The sequence below is a fragment of the Triticum aestivum genome, unplaced genomic scaffold, assembly GCF_018294505.1.
Source record: "Triticum aestivum cultivar Chinese Spring unplaced genomic scaffold, IWGSC CS RefSeq v2.1 scaffold36665-2, whole genome shotgun sequence".
Taxonomy (NCBI): Eukaryota; Viridiplantae; Streptophyta; class Magnoliopsida; order Poales; family Poaceae; genus Triticum; species Triticum aestivum.
Window position 1 is genome coordinate 11,675 of NW_025227865.1, and position 9,935 is coordinate 21,609.

Below are 9,935 nucleotides of genomic sequence, written 5' to 3' on the forward strand. Positions count from 1 at the left end.
GGCCTCGCTGCCCTCAACGCCGCCGGCCGGCCTCGCCGCCCTCAACGCCGCCCCCCAATCCATCCTCGGGCCGCCGGCCTCGCCGCCCTCAACGTTGCTCTACAGAGAGCGATGATCGAGAGAGAGAGAGAAAGAGAGAGAGAGAGAGAATTTTTTTTGTTCTTTTTAATTTTAACTAGTTAATTAGTTTAACAAAAACGGTAAATAACTTAAAACTTGATAATTAACAAAAAAACCGTAAAATTTGATAATTAACAAAAAAAACGTATATACGGAGAGGGGGCGGCGAGGGGGGCGGCGATGCGCGCGGTATTTTTTTAGGGATCGAGAGGGGACGGCCAGGGTTATAAAAGTGTGTTGTCCTCGCCTCCCTCTCCGTGACGCCGTCGTCTGCCGCCCCGTCTCGCGCTCTACCGCGACACCCTCTCCCACTCCTTCCTCGCCCCCTCCTTTTGCCACCGCCCTTTCGCCACCGCCACCGCCACCGCCCCCCTTCTTCACTTAATTAATTTGTTTTTACTACATGTTTTCAGGACTGACATAATGGCGGACGATAGAGCTGACCCGATTATGGACAACTATGATCCGGACGGTGAAGCACATATGTTCGGCATCATAAACGGCGATATTCTATATGTGCCGACCGGACAAGAAGAAGATGATATCTCTTCTTATCTGAACCTTGACGGTGAAGATGAAGGGCGCCGTCAGCAAGATGATGCCGAACAAACGTCGATAAACGACGATCTTCAAATGGAAGTAGCAACCACCTCCGGCGCCGAGGTATATATATACACATTGAGCCTCTGGTGATACAAACTAACTGATTTGAATAAATATGTGTGGACTAACGCGCCCGACTCTCTTTCTTATTTTAGCCCTCGGCCGGGTCGTCGAAACAATCGAGTACGTCGTCAAAGCGTGGCGCAACCAAGACGATGAAACAAGGAGAAACATGCACCATCAAGGTTGTCGACAGTGCAACCGGCAGGCCGCTGGAGCCCCGCAAGAACGCCACCAAGTTTGTCAACCAATGCGGAGCCATTGTTAGAGACAACGTCTCGATCACCGTCCAGGAGTGGAATAAGCCGAAGAAGGCACGAATTGCTGGTTTCACTTTCGTCGATAAGAGAACAAAAAAAGATTGCTTCAAAAAGCTTATGGAACATTTCGTTCTACCTCCGGAATACAACAAATTCGACGAGGAGGGTAACAAGATTGAGGAAAACAAGGAGAGGAGGAGGCTAGTCAAACAGTTCGCTCTTCATAAGATGGCCGACGCATTCTGGAAATTCAAGCAAAATCTAGCCCATGACTTTGTCAAGCAGAACAAGACTCCGGATTTCAAAGGACAATATGAGAAACTAAAACATGATTGGCCAGAATTTGTGAAGCAAAAGAAATCGGAGCAGTTCATTCAAATATCAAAAAAAATAAGGAAAATGCGGCTAAGAAGGAGTACAATCATATTATGGGGCCAGGAGGGTATCGCCTTTGGGAGCCTAGGTGGGAGAAGATGGAGAACGAGCTGAGGGCGCGAGGAATCCGTCCAGGTACGGAGGGATGGGACCCAAGGGCCAAAAGCTGGTGGTACGGGCATGGGGGAACGCTGAACCCGGAGACAGGGGACTGTGTTTACCGGGGCAAAATAATTAAACCCACCCAAGCCCTTATTGACGCAATGAGGGATGCTCAAGAGGGGAAGATCAAGTTCAACAGAGAGAACGACGCGCTGACAAAAGCCCTCGGGAATCCTGAACACGGAGGACGTGTATGAGGCATGGGGCACATTCCGTGGAAAATAGGGTTCCCCCAGAACGATGACCCGTACGGTTACAGAAGCCGGAAGAGAAAGATGGATCGGGAAGCAGATGTTGTGGCGCGGTTGGCATCGGAAATGGATGTGATGAAGAAAACCGTGAGTGTACTAGTAGCCGAACGAGATGCAGCTCGGGCGCAGCATGAAGATCATCCAGCGGATCTCAGAAGCCAGCAGCGGAGAAGCAGTGTGGCTTCCACGGAGGCCCCACCGGCTGGTGCAGATGCACCGACGATCGAAATTACTGCACCGGAGCCTCTGGTGGTCGAAATTACTGCACCGGAGCCTTTGGTGGTCGAAATTACTGCACCGGAGCCTCCTCGCTACCCCGTGGACGATATAAAGGAGATGAAAGAATGTCATCTGTATTATCCTATCGGGAACATGTCCGTGAAGGTAGCCATCGGCAGTGCTTTACCATGTTTACCTAGAGCACTCCACCACAACACCCCCATTCAAGATGGCTATGCTCGTGTCACGGTGGAGGACATAGTCCAAGGGTTTGAGGACCTGGAGATTGACATTGCTACACCTGAAGGGGAGAAAAGACTTGGAGATGTCAAGCGCCATTTCATTCTATGGCAAAAGAAGTTTATCAAGTTTCCAGGCGAGGCGCCAAGGACAACAAGTCCACCCCCCTACGGTGGTGGCGGTTCACCTACACCTCCGTCACGTCAGCCGACGCCCCCCAGTCCACAACGTCCGGCGGGTGATCGGACGCCGCCCCCCAGTCCTCGTCCGGCGGGTGATCAGACGCCGCCCCCCAATCCACCTCCGGCAAAGAAGCAGAAGCAGTCCTGGATTATTAACCCGGACCCTTATGTACCTAAGACCACAAAGGTACCAGAGCCATCATTGAAGCCTCTCCCCACAAGGCCTTGGGAACGTAGTGCCGAGGAAACTGCCGCGGCCGCGGCTGCTGATCATGAGAAATGGAAGGCGGACTGCAAGAAGAAAAGAGAGCCCGAGCCCAAGCCAGTATTTTCTGATGAGCAAAAGAAGTGGGCTAAGTCATTTTTGAGCACACCGTCCCAAGCCGCGAAGAATCTGCCTGACGACTATGCACGTGAAATTCGTAGGCAGGCACTCATGTTGAAGGAGAAGAAAGAGCGGGCGGAGAACCAGGAGAACAAAGCCTTGGAGGAGGCCGAGAAAACGGAATTAGAAAGTAAAAAAAGCGGGAAACGAGTTGCCCAGCTCGGGGAACAAAGTAAACAATCGATTGCCCCGCTTATAGTGAAAGCCGCCGGTCCGGATGACCCCGATATCATAGCAGCTGCGGCAGCACATGGATTGACTGTAACGAGTGCCAGAGAACAAGCGGCCAACTTAGGTATTACTCTTCGTGAACTGTTAGGCCTTGATGAGGCGCCAGTGAAGGAGGTAGTAATTACATATGTGAAGAATGGGCCTCTCGTCGAGCCTGCGCAGGAACAGGATCTACCTCCACAAATGAAAGGTCTGCTGAAATGGTACAAGGGTTACATAAAAAATAAAAACGCCAAAGAATATATTTATGCGGAAGTTAGATATGAGCATCACTTCAAACATTACTATGTATAAATTCATCTGAGTGAATTGTTCCAGCTTTTCAATCTGCGCGAGCTCGACAAATCTATCATCAGTTGCTACGTTCTGTAAGTGATTTATTTCTACCCCATCTCGTTCATATTGCCTGCACTATATATATGTCCTAACTATATTGTTGTGTCCGCTATTATACATGCAGAATGAAGATTAAGGAATGCAGAGTAAGGAACATCCATAATGTTGGGTTCATTGACCCACACATCGTTAATGGATATGTGTTGGAGCATCACCCCGCCGACATGGAGGCAGACCTGTGGCAGTTTCTTACAAAGCAGGAACTCAAAAGTGATATTCTATTTCCTTACCATTTTGGGTGAGTGTTTCTGTCTTGAGCATATTCTCTTTTGTTTACTCCATGCATGGTATGTGGCCGGCTAATCGATGAGTTATGCATGACGTACTGTGCATGTATCGTGTCCGCAGGTTCCACTGGATTCTGCTAGTAATTAAAGTTGACACATCAGAATGTCTCGTCCACGACTCTCTGAATAAGGATCCAAAGCTTTGGGTCGACATGAGAAGAATGCTGCAAAAGTAATTATTTTCATTCATTTGCGCTCTATATCGATCGGCCTATTTCGTTCATTTCCTAATATCAAGTAACTAATAACTCTCTTGTTCATTTAATTTTCTTTGCCTCGTAGGGTTTGGAGACGGTTCGTAGATACAAAGGTCGGTGAATTCAAAAAAGAGCTAGAATTCAAAAGGGCAAAGGCTAAGAATGGTGAGGATATTCAGCCAGCGGGGACCAATCTATGTGCATACTATGTCTGTGAGATGATCCGGAGATACACCTCTGAGCGGGTTCCGAGTGATACCAATGCTCAGAGGAATAACCTCCGGATGATGCTTAGTCCAGAAGCTCGCTTCCGACCACTTCAAGAGGAACTAGCTGGATGGTTCTGGAGGGAAGTCCTCCATCCTAAAGGAGAACACCATTACGAGGACGTAGAACTTTATATGCATTAAATTATGTATGGAAACTTGTTCAAAATTGTATATGGTCATCCGATGATATTGAATATATATTGTATATTCCTCTTGAATTCTTTTTGGTTCTAATTTCAAATTTGTTTGAAATTGTACATTCATATGCATGTATGTAGTACCGTAGAATATGTGAAACTCCTTCAAAATTAAAATAAAGCACAAAAGAAATAAAACAATACAAATTAAACAGAAAACAGGTTTAGGGGGGGGGGGGCTAAAACCCTAAACCTGCGGCGGCCTTTAGTCGCGGTTGGCCAGAAGAACCGCGACTAAAGGTCCTCCGCCCCGACGGCCACCTGGCGCCCACGTGGACGGGCCTTTAGTCGCGGTTCTTAGGCAACCGCGACTAAAGGGTGGGGCCTTTAGTCGCGCCCGTTCGGTCGCGGTTGCGCAACCGCGACTAATGGCAGTTGCGAACCGCGACCAAAGGCCCTTTTTCCACCAGTGTTATTTCTTGTTTCTTTTTCTTTTTTCCACACCTGCACATAGCTTTTGGTCTTATGACTTCGCTAGTTGCTGGTGTGTTTCTCTGTGTGTGTGTGTGTTGGGTTGGTTGTGTGCATCTTAGTTATACAGAAGCCAGGTGTGTGTTCAGTGTAATGTATCATCTTGATGCTGCATTTGAGCCAATAAAATCCACCCTTTATCGGAAGAAAGAAGCCAAGAGCAACTCTTCTTTGGTTGTAGGTGCAGTGCCGAGCCCGCAAAAAGATTTAGGCCCTATGCAAACTCTAAAATATATACTGTATCTTTTACTCCACTATGCCCCTAATTTAATTGCAAGTCCAAGGGCCGACACATTTCGTCCGCCCGAGCCAGTTTTCGTCCATGTGGACAAACAAGACAGCCCATCACGTCACGGACGTAATGACTGCATGATATTATACCATGAATGATCATATTCATAAATATAAATAGTACAATTTAATCGATGTCAACTTTAATTTGTTTACCACACTACGCATTTATGCTTGAAGAGATGCCACTAGTGAACCTATGGCCCGAGGGTCTACTTTGCTTTACTGAAAACATCATAAAAAATACTTTACCTTGCTGCACCGTTTCTTTTATTTTATTCATCTATCAATTTCTACCATACCATGCATTTTAATCTTGTAACTAGCAAGGCAAGAAGCTTGACAGCCTTCTTGACGTGTTGGGGACAAATTTGTTTTGTGTTTTATGTGCAGGCACTTGTGACTTTGTTTGTTGGAAGAATTGTTTCTAGTTCGATAAACCTAGGTTCTCTACTGAAGGAAATACTTATTGCTAGGTTACTTCACTCTTATACTTGGTGGTTACTAAACCGCTCTTATGGGCAAAAAGTGCAGATGTTGTGGACACCAGAACAAAATGGCTAAGGACATCATGTTTTCCGTAGGTGGCTGCCGTCTCACGCGCTGGCAATGAGCCCATCCATGGATCTAAAAAATATCCAAATCTTTTTTCAAAAACACGTGACCACATGCTTTTTGTATTGAGATGGCGAGAAGAAAAACCAGAGTGACAAACATATTTAGATGGCTAGGATCCAATCACAAGTGATTTCTCAAGCTCACCAAGATAGGGTAAAAAAGATAGCTGGACTCCCACCGTGCATGCACGAGCAAGCTTCCACATCGACAACTCTGCGCGAATTTTGTGAGCTACCGACAAGGGAAAGGTCGTTGCATTATCGAATACACAACTGTTGTTTGCAAGGATCAAATCTCGTAGTGATAGATAGATAAAGTAAAATACAAAATAAAATAACGGCAAATAAATTGCCGCAAGGTATTGTTGGATTTTATATGTGATAAATGTAGACCCGGGGCCATATTTTTCACTAGAGGCTTCTCTCTCGAATAAAAAACATACGGTTGGTAAACAAATTACTATTGGGCAACTGATAAAAAAGCGCAAAGTTATGTCGATATTCAAGGCAGCGATCATGTATCACTAGTAGAAAAATGACTTTACGTGAGCCCCATTAGTCCCGCTTTGATAATGGCCCTCTACTAACGTGATCATTAGTCCCGGTTCCAACGGCTAGGAGACGGGCATCATTAGTCCCGGTTCTTAGCGTGCCTCTAGTTCCGGTCCGTGCCACAAACATATTTGCATGGCTAGGATCCAATCACAAACGATTGCTCAAGCTCACCAAGATAGGGTAAAAAAGATTCCTGGACTCCCACCGTGCCTGCACGAGCAAGCTTCCACATCGACAACTCTGCCCCGGATTTTGTGAACAACCGACAAGGGCAAGGTCGTTGCCTTATTGAATACACAATATTTTGACCCAACCAAATGAACCGGGACGTTAGTATCATGAAGGAGTTTACCAGCGGGCGGCTACGCGTCAGAACCACAATGGAGAGATTGGACTACTATTTAGCAAGGTCCTTGTGGCTAATAGGAGTAGAACGGTAGAGATACACAACGAGGAGAACATGGTACTAGACCTCTCGAGTGAAGGTACAACCTAGGAGCATGTGTTGTAGGCTCTCCAGCCCCTGAGCGCAAAGAGGGCAGCATAGAGGATGCTAAAACTACCTCGTCGTGAGTTTGTCTATGGTCTTGAGACGGTTGCATATGGTAATCCAGTCAAAGATCTTCAACTCGAGGGGTTCCCAAGACCTCCAAAGCTCATTAGCACATGGGATGACGTCCGAGGTAGAATGTATTGTACGTAGATTTGGCCGAGTACTTCCCATTGGAGGTGACCCTCCAAGTGAATAGATCCTCCCAAACGCCAACTGAATCTGCTGAACCTCAGCACACAGATCAATAAATTCCACAATGGTGGGAACGGATGGTGTGCCTTGTACATATTGGAGCAATGTGTTTTCGTGCAAGGCTTCCGCAACAGTACAAGAATGAGCAACAAGCTTCAGGAAATTCTTCAAATTTGTAGTGAGCTGTGCCATACTATGACCGTGGAGCCAGATATCTGACCAGAAGAGCAATGTCTCACCTTTCCCAGCGTGCATCAAAGGCCAGTGCGCAAAATTGCTTCCACTTCCTGCGTGACAGAGATAGAAAGCCCAGCCCATGGCTTATCATCCCCCACCTTCTCCAACCACTTCCAGCACACTCACAAAGCCTGATTGAGGAGAAACAGAATATGCACCTAGCTAAGGCCTCCATATTCCTTGGGTGAGCAAACCATTTCAGATCACACCAGCTACCACCATAAAAGTCATCCAAACTTGTACGATTTTACCGAAGATAGCAAGATGATTACTCATTTTAATGTTGCGCACTGTTCACCTTGTCATGAGTTATTATCACTTAATTGGATGAGTGAATGTACAAATTCATCCAAACCACTAGTAATTTATGAAAGAAGTACCACAGCTTAATAACTCATTTTCAGTGCTTACACACCCTTCACCTCTACACTGAGTTATTATAACTTATTCTCTTCCTACCCCCATCAGTGATGGGTGCATATATATATATATATATATATATATATATATATAGTCCTATATAGGAAAATGGGTTGATACACCTAGGAGTACATACTCCTAGGCCACGTGTCCCTCCTCTCCTTTTATTAGTGCCCTGATGGCTTCCATTCAGTTTTTTTATTTTAAAAAATAATAAAAACATCGGACGTCTAATTGGAAGTTTGTTGACGATCCAAACTTATAGGGGTTCTGTTTCTCACGGGAATACAACTCATTTTATGGCCATCGCATCCCTCGCCTGCATGGCACAGTGGTCGGCGGCGGCGGCGATGACAACATCCGACGCGACGATGCCAAGATATGCGGTGGCTGTGACGAAGAAAATAATGGCAAACCTCACTTGTCTCATCATCCATATCCATGTGCCTGCGTCTATTCAAATTTTTATATATTTTGATCAAATCTGACGGAGTAATGTTATGTTATTGTGTAGTCTATCCTTGCATTGGCGTTGGAGATGGACAACGGCTAGCGCAGAGCGTGCGGCCGGCGGCAGCTTGAGGACAAATATTAGATTTGGTGACCATCGTCTTGGCGTCAATTGGTAAGATTAGGGGCATGTGCGAGTATCAATTGAGTACATGCACTGCATGAGGCCTTCGCCGCCTGCGCAGAACATTTGGATCGAGCGATCGCTGGATGGGCTACCAACATACCTTCTCCAGTTCTTCTCCACTGCATGGTTAATGGAATCGCCAGGTATTTTTTGTTCGTGCAAATTTCAAGACCGTAGTATCTTTTGCAACTTCCGCTCAGTAAATTGATGGCATCTTGAATCTCTCATTACCATGAGATATATATTACAACTCTAGCTTCTATGACGAGCACTTCTGAATCAAGTATATGCAACTGCACAAGGACTACTATCTTAATTTGGTTTCGGTGCAGATTATATCTTTGCCAAAGAAAGGGTGCCAATTTATGTGGGCCAGACGAACCTCTCACCGCTTCTCTCATTGCTTACTGCATACAAATTCGATTTGGAAAACCAAGAGCTTTGTTCCACCCATGCATGGCCGTATTTGTACGTAGCAATACATTTACGTACACTTGATGGAGCAACATGGAAAGCACTCGTAACGCTCGAGTAGTATATATGTAGCTCGTTGGAGGCTACGTAACATGTAACAGCATATGTAATCCTACGAAATTAACAGTTGTATACTTATTTGGTTATTCTGATGATGTATGCTAAGCAATTTATGGTCCCATCAAGAAAAAGATATATACTCTTTAAAAATGGCAGGATATAAAAAACGGCAGGGTATATACTCTTCCTAAAATTTGCAGTACAATACTATAAAATTAATATTATTGTATATACTCCTTAAAATGAAGTCAGTACATACTCCTAAAGAAAGTCAGAGCGTACTCTTTCAGAAAAAAAATAAGTACATACTCCTTCAAAAAGAAGTCAGTATATACTACTAGAATGTCAGTGCATACTCTTTCCGAAAAAAATAAGTATATACTCCTTATAAAAATGCAGTTTATACTCCTTAGAAAATGATTATATACTACTTTAAAAACTTGATACTGCATATACTCCTTTAAAAAGTTAGTATAAAAGGGGTATAAAAGGGGTATACTAACTTTTTAAAGGGGTATACATTGAATCTTCAGAAGTCAATATACCACCTCATGTTCTACATTGAATCTACTCGATTAAGAAGAACAAAGGAAACATAATGTAGTATAAAAGGTGGTATATTGACTTCTGAAGACCCTCACATGACTCGTGGCTAACTGAAGTCAGTTTCTTGCATATTAATTTTATCTTCGAGCTTAATATCTTGCCAAATGTAACAACCTCATTTCGCTGGAAGACTGGATACACAATCTCACAAAAAAATGCACTTCATTTAACAAAAAATATAGCAAGTCAATAGCTACATTCAGTACTACACCTGCACACCATGACTCTCCTATCCAGTGTGGAATACATAGCTCCCATCCGTCTGGGTATATATATGAAAGGAGCTAGCCTATGCCGGTTCCCAGACACCCCATGCGGCAGCACCACATCGCATAAGGGCTTCCCCTGCCCGCACCCAAGGACGTACTCCCCATCACCCCCTCCCGTC